General features: G+C 36.1%; 1 protein-coding gene across 1 annotated transcript in view; it reads right to left on the bottom strand.

Moving 5' to 3' along the window:
• SPAG16 (sperm associated antigen 16) overlaps window positions 1-19,421 on the bottom strand; it is an 877,426-nt gene that overhangs the window by 713,765 nt on the left and 144,240 nt on the right. The gene's annotated exons all lie outside the window — the stretch shown is intronic.

The following is a 19,421-nucleotide window of genomic DNA, read 5'->3' as shown; positions in this document are numbered from 1 at the left end:
ATAAATCCCCTCCCCAGGAATTTCCTCAACAAGGGAAGATTGACTTGTCACAGGATAGGCTAGACATCAAAACCACACCCAGACAAACTTTCTCACAAACTACCATATCTCCCGTCTATTCTTCTAAGGGCCCATTCATCGCTCCTAAAAATCATTTATTCTCTCTCCTAAGAGGCCTACTCCCCCTACCTTTCCCCTATTACGGCAATATATAAGCTCTCGAATCTTACTGCATCTTAGGGTATTCACTTTTTTCCCCAGTAATGTCTTGTGCACGCAATATCAAAAAATGAATAAATTTGTATAACTTTTCTCATGTTAATGTGCCTGTTTTCAGCTTATTTCATAGACCTAGCTATTGAACATAGAGCGTTAAAGGAAAAAGTCTTTCCTCTCCACAACGTGCAGCACCAAAATGATGGGATAAATCAAGAGAGAATAAAATATGGTGTCCAGGAAATGGGATTCAATAAAGAGGGGCCAAGAAATCTTCTAGGAAATTGCCAAAAGGAGGCTCGAGACAGCAGCTGTGCAGCCAACCCAGAGAGCAAGTGGTCCAGACTAGAACAGGAGAACCCAGGGCTGCAGGGATGATGTCTGTCTCCAAGAGGAAAGAAGACTGTACAAAGAAGGAAATATTATCACAACTTGCTTCAGCTAAAAACAGAATTTCATCATAGGAGGTAAATACTGAATATTGAATTAGTGAAAAATTATGATATAATTATAAATTGGTAGGCTGGAGGGAAAGAAAATGAGTGGGTGGAGGAAGAGAGTGGCAATTTAAGCAAGGTAGCTCTTCTATATTAACAAATGAATAAACAATTTAAAGTAGAAAAATCTATTTTAAATGGAGGTTATTTAAAAATGTGGAGGTAAATAACAGGGAATAGGCAAAGCTGCTTGATTTCAGAGAATGAATATTTGAGGTGGGGAGGATTAGAACACAAAAATGCAATTTTATTATTTTTATAACTGGAGTATTCTTCATTTTAAAATATATATGTGGATGACCTGGTTAATTATAACATTTGTAACAAGTAAAAAAATTAAGAATATCTATATCGATATATTTAAGAAAACACTTTAAAGCCCAAAGGTGGGAAAAAAGTGACGTAGAAAATCAGACATTTGGAAATTAGAACATAATAAGATGAATTGATAATTCGCAAATCTACCTTTAGGCAGTTTTTTTTAATGTTAATGGTCTATTAATAGGCACTAAATTAATAATAATTATTTGACTCTCTGTTTCTCCATAATTTTGAAAGCATATAAAATTATATGTATTTTTTTTGTCTGTTTGTTATAAGCGTTTTAGAATATATTCAAGCTCTATTTACAAACCTCTCTAAAATTTGAATCTGGAATTATAACTGTGGTAGACAGAAAGATGTGCCATCCAGATCCCCATTTCAAGCCATGTCCAGCACTGGGGGAGTGTTACCAGCTATCAGCTTCTTCAGTGTCGGCCTCAGCTGCAGAGGGCCACCTTGCCCAAGGTCATACCCTTCCAAGGGCCAGCAACTGAGAGAGACAGAGGTTTAAGGCAAGACCATTTTAGTCCAGTGAAGGGCATAACCCCGCTGGGTTGGCTGAGGCTTTGTCAGTTTTTCCCTGAGCCCAGTCCTTATCTCTCTCTTTCACAGCTATTGACAGGACCACCTCTAGGGATATGTGGCCAAGAGCAAATATTTTTTTGTGAGGCTCCTGTTTATATGTTGCATATATGTAACCTATAAACATATATGTTTACATGTTAACAATATACCATATATTGTTTAAACAAAAGATTTTATTTAAAATACATTGTCTCATGTCTCAGTATCCAGGCTTCACCTCTTCATGTTCAGATTCTGGAACTATCTTCTTGTTCTTTACTTTCAAATGTGCCACTCATGGCTAATTTCTTTTATCCAGTCATAGGAAAAAATATAGCTATACTATTATGACTTCACAATGCCATCCCTCTTCAGAACTTGTTTATATTGAACAATATAGATATTCTTGGCTCTGCAGTTCTCTAATCTGTTTATTATTTGATGCCCACATTATTGCTCATGACAATACATCATCCATCGTGAATACTGGCTTCCAATGACAGTCTCAAGCGATACTGTGATGCTTCATTGACACTGACCACAAAAGAAAGTCTTACGCAGAGCATGCAGAAAAGCATGAACAATAATTTATTTTGTGGTCATGCTAACTTTACCACTTGGAATAGTGACACATAAATGTAAAGCAACACATTACACCATAGAATTAGCATAAATGTAAAACAATACATTTTCAAACATGACTACTGTTGAACTCTTTAGGTCATAATCACTTCTACACACCACCACTAGCAGAGAAGACAGGCAGGGAGCCTATGACCATGCTACTCATGCAAGGAATGTCTGTCCTTTATCAGGCATGGCTTAAGGCTGACTCAGAAGCCTATGATATAACCACATGGATTAGACAAAAGAAAGGCCATCAACTGGAAGAGCCCATCGGCCCTGTGCAGCACAGTCTCAAAAGCCCTCAAAGGAGACAGGCCCCGCCATCCTGGAAGACTGCCTGAAAGTATGCTTCCAAGCCTGAGGAGGAGATGGGTGACCATCCTTGGATGTTACAAACTAGGATTAGCACAGCAAATCAGAAGATGGACAGGAGAGAACACATTCATAGATGGACAAGAGCCTACATCCAGATCCCTAAATTGTCCAATGTCCAGATTGAGATGTCACCCCAAATCAGCATGTCAGGACCATTATGACAGCCCAATCCTGTGGGCTGTCTATGGAAGAATTACCATATCAGTAAGCAAGAGCAATTTGCTGACCAGGCCACCTTCCTGGAACCAGGATCCTGATATTGGGGTCCTGAAAAACCCCACAGGCACAAATTCAGGAGCTCCTCAGGGCATCTGGTTGAATCTACACTCAGGAGAGAGGATCAGAGAAGACCCCCAAAAAGGAGAAATGGGGATGCCAAGCATGTTGTCCGGCAGATGGCACTGTCAGCCCCAGACATTCTCAGATACCAAAGGAGGACTTAAAAATCTCAAGAAAGTCACTCCAAATGGTAGAACCCTCTGAGGCTCAGGGTAAGAGCAGGCGGCCAATTTGTCTGAGGATAAGGGTGAAACTGGCTGCTGATCCTTAATAAAGATACCAAAACTCCTTTTGAGTAACTGCTTCCAGACAACACTGCTTTGAGAATAATTTATCTGGGAAGTTATGTAGAATAATCAAAAGTTGTTTAAATTATTAATAAAAGCAAAATTTGTGTGGATTGCTTTGTTGTTGTAGTTTTGAAAAATTTTGTTTCCAAGGGAATTAAGGCAGTATCAGTCTCCTAGGGCTGCTCTAACAAAGTACCACTAAGTGGGTGGCTTAAAAGAGAAGAAACTTATTCTCTCACAGTGCTGGAGGCTGGAAGTCTAAAATCAAGGTGTGGGCAAGGCCAGTTCCTTCTGGAGGCTGTGAAGGAGAAACTGTCCTGTGACCGTCTCTTTTGACTCTCTCCTAACTTCTGGTGGTTGTTTGCAGTCCTTCTCATAACTTGGCTTGAGGCAGCATAACTCCAATCTCTGTCCTCATTGTCACATTGTGTTCTCCCTGTATGACTCTGTGTGTGTGTGTGTGTGTGTGTGTGTGTGTATCTCTTCTCTTCTTATAAGGACACTAGTCACATTGGATTTGGCCCATCCTAATCCAGAATGACTTCAATTTGATTACAATTGCAAAGATTTTATTTCCAAATGTGACCACATTCACAGGTACCAGAAATTAGGAATTTAACATATCTTTTGGGGGGATACAATTCAACCTGAAACAAACATTATTCTATAAAAACATGTTTGCTCTAATTTCATTTTCTTATATAGATTTTACAGGAGAGTTGAATACAAAGACATTCTACAGAGGTGAAGAGAGATTGTTTCTAGAAGTAAATGTTAAAATTCTGAGACATAGTTTTAATTATAGCTCAAGGACAAAATATTAAGTCAATAAGAAACTGTAAGAGGATGAGTTGGCATAAAATTACAAGCTTTATATTCAACATTTCAGGAATGTTTCTAATGTAAAAAGTGATAGTAGATTAGAATGCACTAAATAAATTCAGAAACATGAAAATCAATTATGTTGAAACTTTTTCTATTTTTCCCATTTAATGAAAAAGCAACCATTTTATTTTCTTGAAAGAAATTTCCCCCACCTAATATAAACATTGCTCAATGCTTATACTCAAAGGTCAACTCGAAGGGAGATTTTCTCACATCCCACACTACCTCACAGTTTGCTTTAAGTGGCCCCCCTAATGTGATTATTATATTGTATTTTTAAGTATGTCACCCAATTAGACTTTGAGTTCTTTGAGGACAGGGACTTCCTTATTTCTGTAATTCCACCATCTTTAATAATGCCTGACACATATTAATAGCTAAGTAGATATTCTAGAATCAATTAATAAATGAGTGTATAAATCCATGATTGAAAGACCTATGAGTAATGATAAATCAACCTTTAACCCAGGGGCATTCCTCAGAAAGTAAAAAATGTAGATCATTTTCTTTAAAAGTAAAAAAGCTTTAATGTCAGTTCATATTTCAAGGAAAACAATGAAATGTTACAAAAGATCTTGGGCTTCATTTTGTTAGCAATCCTTAGTAAAATGTATGGGCACCTATTAAAGAAAAAAATGATTGGGCCTTAGTGATGAATTGATTATTTTTATTATACCATTACTTAAATACACAAAAAACTAGGTATAACTTTTCACAGCTGATGTGAATTTCAGAGTATAATTTCATGTGAGCAAGAAATGTATCTTCTTTATCTTTCTCTGTCTTAACTGAGTTTCTTTGAGCATAATTTCTTAGGTTGTCCCATTTTATAACAGCACTGGAGATAAGACCATAAGAACCTAAATATCTTCTGGCATCACTAAAATAATTCATTAATAGTTCACAGAAGTCTCAATAAAAACTTTTGGTTCCTGTTCTGTGGCCTATTTTGGTTCAGTAGCTCTCTTTCTGCTACTTCTGTTCCATTATCGGGAACACAGGAATCATTGGGCAATTCCTACTCCATGCTGAAGGGCTGAAGCTGTGATGTTGTCTGTCTAGACACACCATGCAGCAGTTTCTTTTCTGGAATCTTGTCACATCCCTAGGGCTATACTTAGGAAATGGGGCACAGATTTCTTGTGTTCTTGGACCACGCAAAATTAGTTGGAGGTAAGGGAAAGGGAGTAGGCCCTGCTCTTAACACATTATGTTTCTCCACTATGATTTAACTATTCCAGGAACCTTTTCTGCTCACCTAAGGGCCAAAGTTCTCCTAAGTAAGAAAGATTCTCTTTTTCCTCTTTCTCTAATTTTCTGTCATATTTTCCCCCACTGTGCAGAAGTACAGCACCAAACTACTCCAACTGTGATAATGGCAACAGGAAAAAGGGACTGCCATGGTAAAAAAAAATCAGTTAATATTTCAATAATTTCTTTGATTCACATCTTATGCTTGTGTTAGGCAGAGCAGATGCACAAGCATGGATGGCTCAGGAAGCACTCCGTATGAAAGCAAGGGGACAGGAAGCTACTGAGGGAAGCAGGGGCTGGAAGTAGGGGTCAAAGTACAGAGGAATTTAGTTTTCATCTTTCCATAACAGGAAGTTGTCAATATGATAGTAAAATATAAATGCTACATGGTAGGTTTTCCTGTTTTGAAAGAATTTAGTGATTTTGGAGGATGAATTGGAAGTAGGAGAAATCAGTAGGAGGCTACTGAGTCCAGGTAAGAAATCAGGAAGACCTAATTTAAGTAACTTTTACAATGATTCAAATAACATGGATATCTACAAATATAAACTACTTATTTATTGGTTAGATATTTATTTAGTTCATTTCATGATTATATACAAGTTATGTTTTGCAGAAAATAAGTCATCTTAGATATTTACTTCGAATAAAAAATCAATTTACTTCTAAGTGATAAAATTTGAATATGATTATTAAGAGCCTTTAAAGACCCTTGATGCTGATAATAAGGGAATTATTATAATTTATCACATTAACACAGCTTTAGAACAGCATCTGTGATTAACCTAGAAAAATGTGTAGATTACTTATATTATCAAAAAGATTACATCCATCATAGTAAAATAACTTAATGAGATTCCATTTTAGGAATGCATAATAATTAATTATCTGGGTTATTAGCACAATTAGCATAGTATCTGTATATCATAAATAATTTCAATTTTATAAATTATATTTCACTTTAGATCTATGAGAACTGAGAACTGAGAAAGTTAAAAATTAAAAATAATGACATTATGCTAAATTTCGATAGAACTAACTTTTTTAATGAAGTAAACCGTAATTATAATATTTTTATATTATTTAGCCTAAACCTTCATTGAGAATAAAATATTCATTTAGGAAAGTCAACTGCATGGAGGGCAGCATTACAAATGAATACCATGGGCGCATTTCCTCAGCAGCCATGCACTCCTCAATAAACCACAAAATGTGAGAAATAATCTCTTGGTTTCTTTTGGACTGCTTATACTGAATCTACTATGGACCATCTAATTTTCCTATCAGCCTCTTTAAAATCCTCATATTATTGAACTCTTTGCAAAAGAGCGGCCACTCCATCTTTTCATATCTCTCTTCTATCTTGGGTTTTGCAATACCATTCTGCCCTGGCTCTCTATCATACTCACAGTCAACCTGCTTGGCTTCATTCACTACTTCTACCTTCCTTTATAGAATCCTGATTTTGGTCCAGGTATTGAACTCTCCTCCATATAGCAATATGCTTTGTGACCAAAGCTATAAGGGAAAACTCAACAGTCCATGGTTGGAAGAGAGGATTTCTTTCTCTTTCCTATTGTGTATACATTTGCTGCTGCAATCATTTCATAAACATTAAGGGGATCAGCCTAATTATAAAACAGAAAGATGATGTGACAGAGATTCTATGTGCTTACTAACCTCAGCATATGTTGCCCAGTCTCCACTGCAGCTAATTCAATACCATATGACTAAGTTCTGGAGATGTGTAATACTCCCAGGGCTGGCCATGAAACCCTCACAGGGATATTTCACTCTTTTTTAACTCCTCTCAGAACCTCAAAGGTCATGTGTTAAAGATGGCTGAGTTACAAAAGTAAATCCTAACTCGCTGAGATTTCCTGAGTCAACGTTTGGAAAAAAGATGCCCAGGAAAGCTATCCAAATAGGAAAATCTCCATTGTCCAGGTTTTAGTGAGAAAAAAAATTTTATTGTATAAGTCCATGAAGCTCAAAATTGCCTAAGGACATGTATAAGAATGGATTGGAGGCAGAGTTATAAAAGAGATATCTGGAGAGCTAGCTTGGAGGTCCCTTTCTCAAAGTACTACATCCAGAGTAGAGAATGACTCAGCCACATTTACCATACTACATGTTTGGAGTAGAATCAGTACATTTATATACCAGCTTATCCAAAAGTTTAGTTTGTTTTTTGTTTAAATTACGCTCTACCCCCTTTATATGCATTTCTGCCTATTATTGACTTTTCGATGCCATTGAAAATTTGTTTCATCATTGCAATAACAGATTTTTTTCTTTTTTTGCCACACCATGCAGCTTGTGGGACCTTAGTTCCCCAACCAGGGATTGAACCCAGGCCCACGGCAATGAAAACTCAGGGTCCTAACCACTGGACCATCAGGGAATTCCCGCAATAACAGAGTTTAACTCTGATTTTTATATATTAAAAGCCATTTTAGCTAATCAAGCTAAAATATAATCTGTACTTCTCTGTAACAAAAATGTAATAGTATTTTATTTCATTTTTCTCCTAAACGTGAAAGGAAAATTACACATCTATAATGTTTTATTGGGCTTCACAAATAAAACAAAACTTAGAATCAAAGTATTGTGAGTACAAATATTTTAATAAAAAATAAAAGTTTGGAAAAAATACACTATATTTTTATATTTATAGATTAGTTCCTCTATTTTATATAGCCCTAATCTATTAGTTTATGTCTATCAAAGATGAGACTAGAATGAACATGAGACCCTAAAGGAAACACAGCATTGTACTTTTGAAAGGTAAGAAGTATTTCCAGAATAATTTAAGCTTGATGGTAGAAAAATTTTAATTTAAAATACAGTACTAGGAAAGTATTACTATGTCAAGGATAAGAAATCCCAGGGAAAAATGAATCATGATATAAAGGCCCTTCCTAGCAGCAACAATCCATTTCGATGTGCTTTGGGTTTAAAGAAAAATTTTAAAATAAAAGAAATAATAATTATACAGTAGAAGAACCTTACATTTGTTTCCTTAAATCAAATTTTGCTTTTAGAACTAGTTTACTTCAAAACACTACAACCAAAAATGCAGGATTATAGTTTAAGAAGACACTAAGTGATTTATTTAAATATATTTATTTTCTGAATCTGGAAACAATGGTATTTTCTCTGAAATTGGCCTTCAAATCATGTTAGCTTTTGATTGATATTTCAAAAGTAGTGGCATTTGAAATTCATTCCTGCTCGAAAATCCAGGTCCCTACCTGAGCTGTCCATCCTGGTTTAGTTGACATAAAAAGCTAATAACATCATATGAAATTGTTCTCTCCAGTCAGTCTGAATATAAGTCAATGTGTAAATATCTGAATACCAAATAAGATAGCTTTGCATGAAAGAGACAAATTATTAAAAATAAGTTGAGCTTTGAGGTTTAAACTATGAAGAAAAGAAACACAGTGCTATGAAGAGAATAATGTGGATTATTCCCTAGTGGATCAGAGAAGTTCTTTCTGTATGAAACATACCTGAGAATTATGTATGGATTAACTGAACTCATTGTATTCAATTTTTCATTTCCAATTCACTAATTAACTAAGGCCAATTTCGTTTTACCACTATCCCCATGAAAAAGTGACTCTGTAATATGTAAGGTGACTTGTAATATTGCAGGTATATTTTTAGACCAAATCAACTTGACCTCGCAGTGGCATTCAGGATTGTTGACCATGTCTCCCATTTAGTTTGCCATGACATATTGCTTTCTGATTTCAGTGGTCCTATCTGCCTATCCTTTTATTTTCTTCTTTCACATCCTTTTGACTTACTCATTAAATGAGTAATTCAAGCTCCATTTTAAGGTCTTCTACTCTTTTCCCTCTTACCCTCAAACATTTCCTCCATCCTGATCACTTACTGTCATATATATATGAAGATGAATCACATCTTTAATCTTCAGTCTATTATCACCTCTGAACTCCAGATCCATATTAGTTTGATGTCTCACAGGCACATACAACTCACAGGCTCACAGGTATCACATTGACCACCTCCACCCAAACTTTGTCCTCTGTGAAATGCACCACCAACAACCCATTCTGAGGTTTTACAGAGGACAATATAACAAAGAGCATGTACCATTTCTAAGAATAAGGGTATAGTTATATCATCAACATCTAAAATATGCTTGTTACTCTATCCATTATACACTCAAATTCCACTGAACATCTTTTAAGTTATAACCAAAAATATAAACCTTTAAAGGGCTATATATACTAAAACTGCTCATCTCTTTTTCTTCTCTGTTTTTGACCTTAATTCTTATAATTGCACCAAAGATTTCAGGCAAAGGTTTAATAAGTCATAGTGAATTCCTCAGAGATATTTATGAACCATGTTTTTGATGTGGTAAATATTTTGGTCTCCTCCACCTAGAAATATTTATAGAAAATATCAACAGTCAGTCAAAGGCTGTGGGAATTTACTTTCATTTATCATTTAAATTACTGGAGAAAAGCACACAATGTGATGGATACTGTTTCTATTTAGTAAGCTTAAAGTGTAAATCGTTTATTTTTCCTGAAGATCTTGCTCCAGTCAAATGAGTAATCTACTTCTCTATCTAAAACTGTCATTTCTTACAATGTGTTACTGTAACTTTTAAAAAAAAAATGAAGGAGTAAAGAATGATCAGATCTGAAAAAAGACTTAGTTCTAGAATCACAGGTTAGAGCTTAAGCAGATGGCAACAGAGATTCAGGTGGCACAGCAAGTCATATTGACCACAAATTACCAGTTTTCAGTCAAACAGCATCAGAATTCAAAGGTGAAGCTCAATAGGTGTACAATACTTACAGGTCCAGGTTAGTAATTGAAGAATGGCTTAACTCTATTTTTGTATGTAAAAGGGGCCCTGTCTCAGGTCACTACATTGGTAAGAGGAGACCCGGTCAGAGGAAGAGGATAGAGACAGCAGATGGGCAGAACATCTACTGAGTATATATCATGTTCCAGGAATAATGCCATGTACTATTATGTAGACCATTTCATTGAATCCTTACAGCCTGGGAAGTGTTTTCTTTTTCTTGATCTGTCCAGGTCATAGACCAATGTCCTGAGTACATTTGACAAGTGTTGCCAAATAAATGGTTGCATGCATGATTACCTGTGGCAATTTTCTTTTTACTACACAATGCTAAATATTACAAAAGGACCTTCAAAACTAGTAACAGAGAAAACACCCAGAGACACTAGTTGGAACCCATGGGAATATACTACAAATTAGGGAACAAGGGACTGGTTAGCACTGATTACCATGAAACCTAGCAGAGATGGGAAACTGCATCATGTAGTTGAGACTTGTTCAGCATCCATTCCTTTTAACAACAACCAGGCTTTTTATTTTTTTTGGAGCCGCCCACCCTTTATTATCAGCTATGTGGATTGATACCATCCCCATCTTAAGTACTGATTTTTTTATATCAGGATAGTGACCATTTTCCTCGTCACAATATTCAACTATGGGACGGCACTTAATCCAACCAGTCAATGAGACACAGGGTAGTACTTGCCTAAACTTGCAGGAAAGAGAACTTCCATTCTCTTTCTTTAAGAGCTATGGAAGGAGACCCTTCCCTAGATGGCGTTGTGAAAGAATATGAAGTCTAGAACCACTTCAGCCATTTTGCTCCACTGAAAGGAGAACCTGGAGTCTGAGGACAATGCTAATACAAAAGGCAGAATAAACAAAAAACAGTGAAATCAGGTACTTAGTGATATTTTTAAACACTGAATTAAGCTTGACCTGAAGCCACTCCTACTTCTGATCTTCTCAGTTTATTGATCCAATAACTCCCTTTCATCTTTTAACCAATTTATGTTGTATTTTTCAGTCACTTTGAACATAAAGTATCCAAACTTATACTGGTGGCAGATGGGATCTCAGCATGGCTCAGCTGATAAGTACACTCCAAAATGGCCATCAGGAGAGTTATTTAATGAGTCCCAGTGCAGAAACTGACAGGGTGACATCAAGTGATACCTACGTTATAAGTGGATAATATAATTTTAAAAGTTGGCTATATGCATAGCACAGGGAGATCAGCTCAGCACTTTGTGTCCACCTAGAGGGGTGGGATAGGGAGGGTGGGAGGGAGATGCAAGAGGGAGAAGATATGGGGATATATGTATATGTATAGCTGATTCACTTTGTTATAAAGCAGAAACTAACACACCATTGTAAAGCAATTATACTCCAGTAAAGACATTAAAAAATAATAAAAATATGAAAGTTGGCTCTGGAAATATGACTGCACACAAAATATTCACTCAATCCATGCATTCATTCCTTCAACACACACCAGGCACCTCCTGTATGTCAGGGGCTGTTCATGATCAGACACGGTCTGTTTTCTCAAGAGTCCTTGCTGAGGGTTTGGGAGACATAAACATATAAATATATCATCTTTGGGATTTAATAGGACCTGTTCTATATGCCCCTTTATTATATTAGTACCAAGAGGGTAGAAAGGAGGTTTGATTTATAGGTGGGGGTTTCTTCAGGTTTCTTGATATTTACAAATAGAAAAAGGCGCGAAATGCATTCCAGTCAAAGGAACATGGCTAAGACATGAACATCTGAAAAGACTTCACTGAGTCTAGAGCATAGTGGTATAGAGGCTAGCGGTACAGTAAGAGATAGAAAAATAGGCTGGAGCTAGATTGGGAAGAGCCAAGTGTGTCTTGAGGGCTTAAAATATAATTAAAAATTTTAAAGCAGAAATAAGATATCAGATCACTTTAGAAAGATTACTATAATGGCAGTAAAGAGGATAAATTAAAGTTGAAGGAACAACTGGAGGTAGAGAGATGAGTAGGAGGCTGTTGGGGGAGCCTAAGTGACAGTTGATGGACTGTGAGAAATGAATAGTGCACAACTCATTTTGGATACAGAATACACAGACTTAAGTGACTGATTGAATGTGATAGTAAGTGGTCAGGAGGACCTAAGATTCACAGATCATCTTAGGTAACTATATGGATGATAATGAATGACACAAACCAAAATGGGAGAAAGAAGAAGGTGAAGGTGGAGGGGAGGGGATGGTAGAAGAGGGAATTGGCTTTGAGAACTACTAAGTTTGATGTGCTCACAAGACACGCAAGTTGAAGTGTCCTATTTTATAAGGTACTCTGAGTTACTAGCGATTGCCTTGGGATGATGTCAGTAATTTTAAATTAAGGTTGGATTCAAAGTACAAATATTATTACATATGTTGGATGTATACATCTAATAAAAAGTTTTATTATGTCCCTTAGATTATAAAACACTATTGATAGTGGCCACATAAAAAATTGCCAAAATTAGTTTAAGATTTAAACCTACTGGCACAAGCACTGATATTTACAGCTCATTCACCATATAACTATGAACAGCAAGAAAAAAATAAATTATGGGATATCATTTCATCTGCATCAATTTAGTACGGATTAAAGACAAGGTCTTGGCAAGTTTAGGTGAGACACCCCAAGTAATGACAAAAATTGCTGAAACCACTGATTACTTGTACTTCATCAAATCTTGTCATCTCTAACTTTTAAACTGAATTATTAGTATATGTGTGAATATGATATAGTTTGAAACACTAAATAAATTGTTAAAAAGAAAATGAAATATATTGATACTTGTCCTAAACCATCTTGCCTGACATTCTGTATTACAAAGATTAACCTTTGCTTTTAACTTCCATTTCTTTTTCTATTACACAGTAGATAATAGGAAATACTAGTAAGCAGCTAAGCAAGAAAGTAGAGTGAGAGATAGTTTCCATATTTATTGCAAAATTATTATTGCATTATCATTCCATGAAATTTGACTTTCCTCATCATAATAATATACTCCAGAAAAAGTTTTATGTAAAAACTGAAGGACTAGTTGTTTGTTTGTTTTTTTTCCAAAAAGTGAAGCTATGTCCTAAGGGAGACTAGCATAATTTCATTTTTACCAGCCTTAGTTATTAATAAGTGGGATTTTTATGCATTGTTGGTGCTACATATAATTGCTATATATAATTATAATATGCCCAACAATACCTTCTTGTAGGTCACTGTGGTTATTATTATGGATCTGGATAATTAAAACAGAATGAAAAACTGTTATAGCCCCAGAAGGGTAACTGTCAGTATCTCTGTGAGTCTATGCAGCACTGGAACTGAAAATGCTTTGTGCATCATCTGTGACCAATGAAAAGACCTTTCCATAATTTTAGCTGTAAGTTGATCCACAAAACAAATCAGGGCACCTTCTGGAAGATGACAGCTGCTCAACAAATCCAAAGTGCCTAAACAAACTTAGTTTAAAGCTGAAGACAGATACGTGCAAAGGCACTAAAGACAATCCGAAATAAATTGAAAATCTAATCTCCTAATTAAATGATGTATTTATTTATGGAACACACCTAAAAAGATAAATGGGTCATAAAAATATATGTTTACATTTACTGTAAATTCATGTACCTTTTCCTTCTTAAAAGTTTAGGCCATAAATATTATCATTATTTAATGGAAGCTAACTGAATACCTTAGTACTTTGACAGTAAATTACAAAACCAGCACAATATATCTTCATATTATAGAAAATGTTTTAAAGTATTCTGTACACTACTTGTAAGAAATGATTACAAATATTTTTATTTGAATATAATTATTACCCTTCTAAGGAGAATTTTTTGATGCTTCAAGAAACTATAAGTTATTTTCCTTTGATAATTCAAAGTTTAAATATACACTTTGCTCTAATATATTGCTTGTCTGTTTGGGGATAAAAACAGCATAAAAATTACACTATGACTTAAGCTTATTATAAATATACATTGTAAAATGCCAGTTAAATGTATAGTTATAAAAAGAATTTAATATTTAATTTGGAAACTCACATTTTAGAATATAATCGTGGTTTTTATAAACATATATAATTTATAGCCAGAACAAGATGAGAAATATTGACCCATGCTAAAAAATTACATTTCTATAACACCCATTTTTTTTGCATTAAAAGGTACTTAGTCACTTTTTCCATTTCTGGTGACTGCTTCCATGGAAGTGCATGGAATAGTACTGACATGAACCTAACCACTTGCCAGGGAGCACACATAGCTATGAACTGTGTTCACAGGAGAATCTAAGGGTCCCATCCACATCTAAGTCCACTTGGAAGTTTAATAGGCCTCCCAAACTTAACATGCCAAACCCCACATTCCAAACCTGGCTCTCCCTTAGCCTTGAAATTAACGGCCACTCTGTCTTCACTGGCTCTGACCATAAACCTTGAAGTCAACCCTAATTGCCCTCTCTCTCACCCGACATCCTGCCAACCCAAAAATCCTGCTCACTCTCTCATCAAAAAAATTCTTACCACTTAGCCTCTATAACACTATCATCCTAGGCCAGGAAATCTTTACAGTTCTCTTGAATTATTGAAATAGCTCCTAACTAGTCTGCCAGCTTCTACCCTTAACCCCCATTGACAGTCTAATTTCCATACAGTAGTCAGAGCATCTTGTTGTTATATAAGCCAAATTGCATAATTCTTCTCAAAATCCTCTAAAAACTTTCCAACATTCTCAGAATAAAATTCACAATCCTCCTTACTATGATCTATAAGGCCCTAAGTCACACTCTCTCTGGTCCCCAAATACCTAACTTAGTTTTCTCCTCCTCTTCTGCAAGCTCACTTACTCTGTTTATACTGGACTCCTTGTTGGAACATTTTGGACATGTTCCCACCTCAAGGGCTTTGCATTCGTTGTTCTCTCACCTCTAACCGTCTTCCTTATTCTCTGCATGTATCACTTCCTCACCCACTTCAGGTTTTCACTATGCATCACCTTCTCAGAACAGCCCTGGCCTCTGTGTTTAACCTCAAGCCAACAGGAACCTCTATTCCATTTCCCTCTGTCTGCTTTGTGTTTCTCTATAGCACTATGGTCATCAAACATACTATAGCATATACGTGTTCACTACTGTTTATTACTTGTTCCCTGTAACACATGTAAGCTTCCTGGGAACAGATTTCTATGTATTTAATTAATTGTCCAGAATAGTGTCTGATAAATGCTCAATAAATTTTTGTAGAATGAATGTGAAAGTACCTTCAGTCTGTTTTTTTTTAAAAATTCCACTCATCTTATAGAGCCTAACTCATCCATTTTCACAAAAATATAGTGCATTAGTCAGGGCAATTAAAGCAGTACCTCACACAAAGCATGATGAAGGTTGGAGAACTCTCCAAGCACACATGACTCAGAGATCCACGTGCCTTCTAGCACACAGTTTGTCACTTTCAAAGTCCTCTGATTCCAGCTATGAGGATGAAGTCAGAGACAGCAGAGAATCCCAATGGGGGTCTTAAGGGTTAACACACTTCAGAAGAATGGGAGATAAGATCTTCCAGTGGGCCCAGGGAGGAGGAAACTGAATTGGTGAGAATCTAGCTAGTCTCTAGCCACCCATAAACTAGAAAAATACTAAGATTTCATGTACTTTTTTATTTTTATAAAGTACTTTAAAATTTATGCTGCATGCCTACTAAAAACCATGGTGGAAATTAAGTAGAATGATAGGACTGACAGTGACTGGAGGAATGAGGAGTAAAACATTAGTCACATATTTCAGGAACTGCCTCTCCAAGGAGGTGTTATTTGAACTGAGATTTTAGAGATAAGAATGAGCCAGGTGTGCACAAACTGGAGAAGTAACAACACAAGTAGAGGAAAGAGCTAGTGTAAAGACCTGGGGGCAGAGAGAAGTGAGGCATGTTTACAGAATAGTGAGAAGACGGGGTAGCTGAGAGTCCTGGGCAAGGAAGCAGGGGAGAGCATGTGGTCAACACAATGGGAGGAGGGCAGGAGTCCCAACTTGCAGAGCCTTGTAGGCCCCAGTAAGAAGTTTGGATCTTACTTTAAAACAAGGGGAAGACATTATTGTACCAAAAGCAGCGAATCTTATCTGATTTACATTTTTAAAAGATCAGTTTGGCTATTGTGAAGTAAGTGAATTACTGGGTAACGTGGGGTGAATTAGTAGGCTTTTGCAATAGCAAGAGAGATGGTCATGGTAATATAGATAGAGAGAAGTGGGAAAATGTAAATATGTTCTGGAGGAAAAGCCTATCAGACTTACTCTTAGATTTAATGGTGGGAATTGCAGGGTGAGAGAATGAGTAGTTAAAACTACTCCTAGGCTTTTAGCTTTAGTAAATTAATACAAGTTTACATTTTCCTTTTGCAAAAATGGGGAAGATCAGGAGACCCATTTTTCTGAAGGAAAATAAGAGTTCTTCCTGAGCATGATAATTCGGAGAAGCCTATTCGATATTCAAACTCAAGAGAGATGGCAATGGTAGAGATATTCCCAAGGTGATTATCTATCACTATATGGAGAGTGTTTAAAGTCTGAGCTTGGAAGAGGCCACCTGAGAAGATGCAGACAGTGAAAAAATGAAGCTCTGAGGCTGAGCCTGGGGCAATTTATCAACTGGAAGTCTAGCAGAAGTGAAGCAGCCTGCTGAGAAGGCACTGAGTAGGACAGCCTGGGACTCAGCAGGAAGACCAGGACCATGCAAATAATGGGAGTCAGGAGAGTAAACGCAGAGGTGGTGGTTGTATTGACTGCAGCTGAGAGGAGAGGAAAATAAGAATGGAGAAGTGGCCACTGGCGGTGGACACCGAAGCAGGGAATGACTGACAAGAGTTACTTCCAGAGCAGAGGAAAGGAAGGGAGCTCCACTGGAGGAGAGAATGGAAGCGCAAGTGGAAGCTGTTAGCTCAGTCAGCAGTACTGTCAACTATTTTAATGAAAGTGAGCAGAGCAGCTTCTAGAAAAACAGCATAGGTTTGGTGGGGGGTTGCAGGTTCAAGAAAAAGTCTTTTTTTTAAACTAATAGGAGTTACTGGAGTATATTTTCTAGGCTGATGGGAACCATCCTGTGAAAGTAGGAGAAAGACATCTATCTCAGAACTTAAAAACTCTGTTAACTAATCTGATTTAAAATCCTTCTGGTTCTTCAACCTATGAAACTGCACTCTATAAAAATGCAAATTAGTAAGACATTAAAATTCTTTTAATTATCTGGAATTTAATATGCATTTATTTTATTATGACCTTGTTGGAAAAATATACTAAAATACCTTTTAGTAAATCTGTGTTTTCCAGGGAAAGAACGCACAATTAAATTCTCCACTTAAACACAATCTAATTAATTATTTTAATACTTAAGTTTAAAGCAATTATCCTACGTCAAGCTTGTCAGGGGAAAAAAGTATCTTGGCCAAACTCATAGGTTATATAGTTGTATGTTACTGACATACCTGTATGCTTCATTGTAAAAATAGAAACTATTTCCTTGGGCTTTTTCTATAAAATACCCTGTGGTTCATTCACTGTTTTATGGTCTGCTTTTGAGTTAACCAGACCTGATACAAAATTTTTCTCTGTGTTTCTCAAGGTCTCTGAGCCTCATCTGTGTGCGTGTGTGTGTGTGTGTGTAAGAGAGAGAGAAAAAAAGAAAAAATATATATATATATGGAGAGAGAGAGCTGGGGGAAAAATAGCTGAATCTTGGCATTGAAAGATGCTTTGTAAAACAGTTTATTGTTATTATTGATATTCTTTCATGATCATTGTCATTACTATCATTGTTATTTTGATGAAGTTAAGGAACCTATATACCATAGAGGAAGAACTTTATTTCCACTGATGATAATTGAAAAACAAAATAAATAAATTCACAGTTACTTATAAAACAAAAAACATTTTTTATTCTTTAAAGAAACATAATTGAGTCAATAAACATTATACTATTAAAGACCTATAAAGTACCAAACCTCTGTGTGTGTATATGGGGTGGTGGGAGCGGGGTGATTCAGTTTTAAATTAAGAACAGAGAATATGAAATTATCTGAGAAACACTAGAAATTTACAGTTGAATTTTATATTATGGCTAGTTAAGGATTGGTGGTATAGAATGAGAGTACAGAGAAAGTAGTAGAATAAAATAGGTGGGAGAGAGAAAAACAAACCTGTGACCAAGAAGAAATGGCGGTATAACGAAGCGAAACTGAGACAAATTGGAAAAGAAGAAACAGGCCAAAAAAAGGCCCAGGTAAATGAGTTGGCCCAAAGTCACAGCTTAATTTTCCTTTGAGGTATGTTACACTAGAAGATTAGTGATTAGTTTTCTACTCACAATTCTTTTTTTTGCTTTTTTTTTCTGCCCAACTCATAATGCTAGAATCTTCTCTCCTCATGGGCTAACTAGTGAAGATTATGACAGAGAAATTATTCCCTGGGTTGCAGTAGTAGTTATCAGGGCAGCTGTCTTTCCAAAGTCTGCAAATAAATTAATCTGGAATCTAGACTTTGCTTCTGACTAAGAGTCAAATGTTTCCCTCTTTCTCTTCTCCACATTTTCATTTAGTAAATGCTTTTCCCTTAACCTCCACTTAATCGTTGGTCAACATTTCCCATTCTCTCTGTAAAACACTCTGGCTGTGCTAGCAGTGCCCTGACTGCTCAGAGCTTCCAGACCATGCCCCAGCAGACCAGCACAAGCCACTCCCACCAGCTAAGGTCCACTATCACAAAGAGTCAGAGGAGTTTGTTACTAAACCTCATAAGCCAGTTGCATTTGCTACTATAATGTAATTAAAAACTAATCAAGGTGATGAAATATAAGTGTGATAAGAAGAATTGCTATCAATGAAAATTAAATTAATGCCATGGAAATGTGAGGAGATCATCTTCTGAGCGTCTGAAGTTCTTGTTTCAGATTAAGAAAATCATAAAATTGTTAGTGATACATTATTGGTATAGCTTATGCAAGAAATATGATGTAGAATTCCAATCAACAGTCACTTAAGGAAAGAAAAAGCCATGGCCTTACATCAAAAGACTGTCATGTGAATGCAAATGAACTGTTTTAAGTTGAAATAGAATACTTAAGGTATGAATGTATCATTATTATGGTTCCTTTTACTAACAGATCTTTTCAATTCATTAACCTACTGGTTTTGGTCATGGCAGAGTCTTGCTACATGAAAATAATCAAACAAATAGGTCTTAGAAA

The sequence above is a fragment of the Orcinus orca genome, chromosome 7, assembly GCF_937001465.1.
Source record: "Orcinus orca chromosome 7, mOrcOrc1.1, whole genome shotgun sequence".
Taxonomy (NCBI): Eukaryota; Metazoa; Chordata; class Mammalia; order Artiodactyla; family Delphinidae; genus Orcinus; species Orcinus orca.
This window is presented reverse-complemented; position numbering and strand designations above follow the sequence as displayed.